Consider the following 6,772-nt stretch of genomic DNA (forward strand, 5'->3'; position numbering starts at 1 on the left):
TCAATTCTTCTGGTACTCTATTCTTGTAGTTTGCCAGTCCAGAAATCTTGGTGTTATAATTAATTTTGTCTTTCTAGTTCCATCCAATCTGTTAGGAATTCCTGCTGGTTCCACCTTCAAAAATATGTACAATTGATCCTTGAACAACATGGGTTTGAACTGTGAGGGTTCAGATATACATTGATTTTAAAAAAATAAATGTAGTTGCCCCTCCATATGAGTGAGTTCCATATCCACAACCAAAGGCAAATGAAAAATATAGTATTTGCAGGTTACAAAACCAGTCTCTATGGGACATTTTGTGTACACAGTGTCTGAAGTGCAGACTTCAGGACTTGAGTAATTGTGGATTTTGGTATGGGGAAGGGACCTGGAGCCAATGCCCCACGTACACTGAGGGGAACTGTAGCTAGTATACTTCTCATCAATGTCTCTGCTTCAATCCTCTTTTGAGATATAATATCTCTCTTGAATGACTTTGGTCATCTCCCAACTGGCCCCCTGCTTCTAACACCTTCATTTTCCCTTCACTTCTGCTTGGTCTGCTGTCTATAGAGAAGCCAAAGTGAAACATTTATAAACTAATAAGACCATATCATGCCCCAGATAAAACTCTATCACTAATTCTTTATTTTACTCAATGTAAAACTAATGGCTTTACAGTTTCTCAAGGGCCTGAGTGACCTGAGTCTCATACTATCTCTGAGTTCATTTCCTGTACTCTCTGTCACTTCACTCAAATCATACTGTCCCCCTCATTCTTCCTAGTGTAGGGCAGGAATATTTCTGCCTTAGGGTCTTCATATCAAATATTTTGTCTGGCTGAACATATTAATTTCCAGGTATCCACTTGGATATCTGCCTCTTGTTTCTTGCAAATGGCTCCTTCTTATTGAAGCCTATCCTGGCTGCTCTACCTCCAGGCCACCAGTCCTCCCCCAGCATGTTCCATCCTCCTTACACTGCTTTAAATGTATCCATAGCATTTATTACATCCGAGAATACCATGTAATTTACAGATTTGTTATGATTGCTTTCTGATTTCCACACCAGAATAAAAGCTCCATGAAGATAGAGTTGTACTTGTTTTGTTCCCTACAATAACCCCTGCATCTGGAATAATCCTTAATACATAGTAGTTTCTTGATAAATATTTTCTTTTCTAAATGAATGAATCATTTCATTAAATGTATAACTCTGTGAGATAGGTGTTGTTTGTATTTTACACAGGATGTCAATGAGATTCAGATGTGTACAGATAATATGGTTAATAAAAGACCTGGCTCTTAGATCCAGGTTTTATTGACCCTTTGTCCTGTGCTTTTATTTTTATACCGTATGCTTTTCACTGTGCTTGCCCTCTATGATTCTTGAAGGAAAGCAAGAAAGTATACTGAGTTGCCTGGGCCTCAGTCAGTAAATCTTGTTGACTTTTCGTGGTGTGCTCAGCCAAACACTAAGAAAAAGTAAAATTCATTGATTCCTCTCTCCATTTTACTTACAATAAAGCTTTCCAGGGTAAAGTGAAAGTGGCATTTTGGGAAGAAATTTTAAAAAATGGGGAGAAGGAGTGGATGGTGGTGAGAAAATCTGAGGCTTTTTCTGTCTAAAATAAAAGAACATATCTCTTCAGTGGTAGAGTAAAATGAAAAGAATTGTAGGCCCAAATCTGCTTCTAATTAAGCATGTGACATTTAATACACTGCTTGACTTGTTTTCTCATTTAAAATATGAGAACATTAGAGTGAATAATGCTTAAATATTTTTCATATTTAACATTGTTCAAAATCTATTGGCTGATGTAATCATCTAGGAGATGATTTGGCAAGCTGGTTTATAAAACAAGATTATAATCTCCGTTTATGACTCTTTATTTCCTACTGGGCCAAAATCGAAGAAGGAAAGCACTTCAAAGCTTCTTTTTTTCTGCTTTTTTGATACTCATTTTGGTTTTGAAATGATAAATATGACATGAATTTGAAAATAAGATGAATTCCAAATGCATTTCTGTTTAATTTCATATTCTTCAGAGTTTTTTCCTAATTTTGCCAGTGAGTTGAAACTATTAACTAAAATAAAGGCATTGTCATACTAAAATGCACATATCTTGGTTGTTAAAAAGAGCAATTAGAAAATAGATGTTTGGTTGATATGGAGAAAGTAGGTACCAATATTCTATACTAATATGCTGTGGTAACATCCTTGATGTTATAATAGCATAACATCATGTTATTTGGGGTTGTGATGAGGCATTTTCCTTCTGTTAAGCAGGTGCAGTCACCACCACTCTTGCCAAATCATCTTAGTGCACAGAAATTGAAATACCACGTTAACTGCACACACATTTGCTTTGTTCAGGGGATGTACTTGTCACCAGTCAAGCTTGGCATCTACAGAGTGCAGGCAGAGAAATGTGGGCTTGCCACAACTCTTTATCTAGTTTCTTAAAACCCTGATTCAGTGTTACCCAAGAGGCTATGAAACACGAGCAATAAGAAAGATCACTAATAATGAAGTCCTGGCAGGCAGCCAATCTTCCTGTAGTGAAGCCCTGCTCACTTTAATGTAGTTCCAAGGGGCTGGATACATGTAGATGATGAATGACAGCAGGATGCTGAAACAGCTGCTAGGTGATCAGCTGAAGTGGCCCAAATGAATGTGGGCAGGGAAGGAGGAGTGTAGATGTTAGAACATTTGCTAAAGGACTGTGAAACAACACTTAGAGCATCATGATACTACCTAGCTGTAGACTGGTACAGCACAAAAGCATCAGATAATCCATCTTGGCCTATAATTTTCACGTAAAATAATTTTTTTGGCCAAATAATATTAGAAAGCCAAACAGAAAACATCCCATAAAAATTATTTCCTAGAATGCCACATTGACTCTTATTTTGATGTGACAGCTCTTAAACAGTCAACAGATATCTACAGGTTTTGAGTTTTCCTCTAGAAAATCAGCAGGTTCCACATTTCCAGACTTCACAATATGTACCTTTAGCTTCATTTTTAGATCCTGTAAATCAGTATGAGAAAAGGTATAACATGAGCTAAGGCAAGGTAATAAAAAAATAAAATAGCAACTAAGAAGTAAAAAACCTGCATTATTTTCCTAACAATTAAGTCCTCTCTTGGTGGGCTTTGCATATTTTTGGAGGCAAAATTAGTCTTAAGTTGGAACCAAGCACGGAAATTGTCTAAAAGAATCAACACTACGTTGGTAGAAAAATATGTGGAAGAGTGTTTACTATTTAGAGGAAATATCCTCTATCTGAATGCTTATTTATATAAAGACAGTTATCTTCAAATATAATAGGTCACAATCTATTCAATGGTTAAATGACCCATGCTAGACTCCATGTTTGAAGCTGACTACGTGATTTTTCCTTATATATTAATGTACAGTTTGTATCTGCCATTGGATTTGACTCAGTATGTATATTTTGATTTTGTCTTTAAAATCAAATATTTTAGTCACATCCCAAGCTCTGTGACCAACATTCTTTCATTTCTTTACATTTTTTCTTGCACATCTATGCACTCAACACATTGCAAGATACTGAGGGTAAAACAATAAATAAGATATATAATTTCTAAACTCCTAGAACTTGAATATTTATTGTTTAAAGTTTACTTTACTTGGCCTTGTTTAGAGATACCAGGTCACACAATTCATGACATCTACTCAAAAAGGCACACAACTTTACTGAAGATGAATAAATCACATGAAAAGAAAATAAAGAAAGTCAATAAATATAATTATTTAACGAGTCTTTCAGAGCAGGCAAACTTTTCTACAAAGGGCCAGTCAGTGCTTTATACTTTCACCTCTGCCCTTGTAGAACAAAAGAAGTCAGAAACAATAAGTAAATTAATGGGTGTGGCTTTACTTCAAATCAAACTTTATTGACAAAAACAGGTGGTGGGATTGTTGTAACCCATGGGCTGTGGTTGGTTGACCCCTGTTTCAGAAAATAATTTCTGTAGTAGCTGGGGAAGGGATGGAAATCATAGCATAAGATCACAGAGAAGGTTCACTGGATCTCAAACACAGGAAGAAAAAGTGGCTCACACCCATTTTACAGAACTTCAGCAAAATAACTAGAATATACTCTACAACTTCTTTTTTACAGCACATGAATTTATTCATCTCAACCCAAACTTTGCTACCCACATGAGGTTTAACTCCATCTTTTCTAGCCCAACTCTTTCTACATGAGACCTTATTTTTTCCGTTGGTTTTGAGCTTGATCCATAGAGAAGACTTATGCTCTGAATACTAGGTACTTTTTTAACAGTCATAAACTGATTGCTTTAAGATTCAGGTCTCCGTTTGCATCGGCAGGCAAACACTGATTCCCATACTTGATGCTGGCTGAATATAAGAAGAAAAAGAATGATGTATGGGATGAGTAGTAGGATAAGAGTAGTAGAAATGAGCTGTAATGGGAAGACTGAAAACTGGAAAATATCCTCAAAGTTGAAAGAGGCATAATGATAAAAAGTACAGTCATGCATTGCTTAATAACAGAATTGTGTTCCTTGGGCAATTTTGTCCTTGTGTGAACAACATACAGGGTACTTACACAAACCTAGATGGTATAGCTTACTGCACACATAGGCTATAGGATATAGGCTATTGCTTCTAGGCTACAAATCTGTATACCATGTTGCTATACTGAATACCATAGGCAATTGTAACGCTATGGAAAGTATTTCTGTATCTAAACACATCTAAGTATAGAAAATGTATAGTAAAAATATGGTATAAAAGATAAAAAATGATACAACTGCATAGGACACTTACCATAAGTGGAGCTTGCAGGACAGGAAGTTGCTTTGGATGAGTCTCCGAGTGAATAGTGAGTGAATGTGAAGGCCTAGGATGCTACTGTACACTCTGTAGACTTTATAAACACTGTACATTTAGGCTCCACTAATTCATAATTTTTTTCTTTCTTCAATAATAAATTACCCTTAGCTTATAACATTTTCCTTTATAAAACTATTTTTTAACTTTTTGACTCTTTTATAACAACACTTTGATTAAAATACCAACACCTTGTACAGCTGTACAAAATGTTTTCTTTTATATATTCTCATTCTTTAAGCTTTTTTCTATATTTAAATTAAAATTTTGAATTTTTTTTAAACAATTGTGTTAAAACTAAGAAAAAATAACACACATTAGCCTAGGACTACAGGGTCAAGATCATTAATATCACTGCCTTCAACCTTCACATCTTGTATCACTGGATGGCCTTCAGGGGCAATAACATGCATGGAGATGTCATCACCTATGATAACAGTGCTATCTTCTGGATACCTCTTGAAGAACCTGCCTGAGGCTGTTTTACAGTTAACTTTATACACACACACACACACACACACACACACACACACATAAAGTTAACTGTATATATAATATACTTACATATATGTAGAAGCAGTGCACTCTAAAATAGTAAGTATAGTATAGTAAATACATATAAACCAGTAACATAGTTATTTATTATCATTTTTAAGTATTATATACTGTATATAAGTTGTATATGCTATACTTTTATATGACTGATATCACAGTAGGTTTGTTTACACCAGCATTACCATAAACACGTGAATAGTGTGTTACACTGACACATTATAAGGCTATGACATCAGTAGGTAGTAGAAAATTTTCAGCTTAATTATAATCTTGGCCATTGTGGGGGCTCACACTTGTAATCCCAGCACTTTTGGAGGCCCAGGTAGGAGTATCACTTAGGGCCAGGAGTTTGAAATCAGCCTGGCAACATAGGGAGACCCTATCTCTACAAAAAATGCAAAAAAACTTAGGTGGTGTGGTGGCACATGCCTGTAGTCCCACCTACTTGAAAGGCTGACCCAGGAGGATGGCACCACTGCACTCCAGCTTGGGTGACAGTGAGACCCTGTATCAAGAAAAAAAAAAAAAAATTATTATAGGACTACCATCACTGGCCAAAATGTGTCATTATGAGGCACATGTACATTAACGTGTTTCAGAAGGTCCAGCTGATCACAAGCATGCTATTACTATGCAGAGAGACAAGTTCTTTTAAGAATCTGATGATGTTATAGTTGGGCAATTCTACCCCTATAGAGAGTACATGGAAACATTATATATTAATGGTAAAGTTAATGAATATTTCACTAACCTGGATATACTTTTCCATAATATTCTCCATAGTCTGCATAATTAAGCATTAATAATTTAAGTTAGCTTTTGAGGTCTTTGAGGATTTCCAATTCATAGTATAAGACTTGCAGAACTTTACCATTACCATCCCTCTTTTGCTAAGTTGTTAATTAAATAACAAGCTACAAATGATTCATTTTTAAGTACCAAATGCATTTTAAATAAATGCTCTTGTAAAGTGTCTACTTTGTGTGTGCTGCTTGAGACTGTCTAGACAAGATATTTCCATAAGATCTTAACACTTTATGGTTCTGCATATACCCATGTTTTCTGAATAGCATTCCTTCTGTCTGGCACTTTCTCCTGCATTCTACACATAACTTAGACCCCTAACTTAGCATCCTTCACCTGACTTCAACATCATTTTTCAAAGGAATCTGCCTTGGCCTTCCCAGGAGTGCTGAATACAAAACACATCTGCTTGCTCAGCACTGTCACACTTGTCACATTTATTTGTGATTGCTTTTCTCTCCATTAGATTCTGGGGCACTGGAACACAGGAATTCTTCTTCATCTCAGTGGATACTTCCAATGCTGGTATACAGTAGGTACTCA

Source organism: Rhinopithecus bieti, unplaced genomic scaffold (genome assembly GCF_001698545.2).
Source record: "Rhinopithecus bieti isolate Rb0 unplaced genomic scaffold, ASM169854v2 scaffold_19143, whole genome shotgun sequence".
In the NCBI taxonomy this organism is placed as follows: domain Eukaryota; kingdom Metazoa; phylum Chordata; class Mammalia; order Primates; family Cercopithecidae; genus Rhinopithecus; species Rhinopithecus bieti.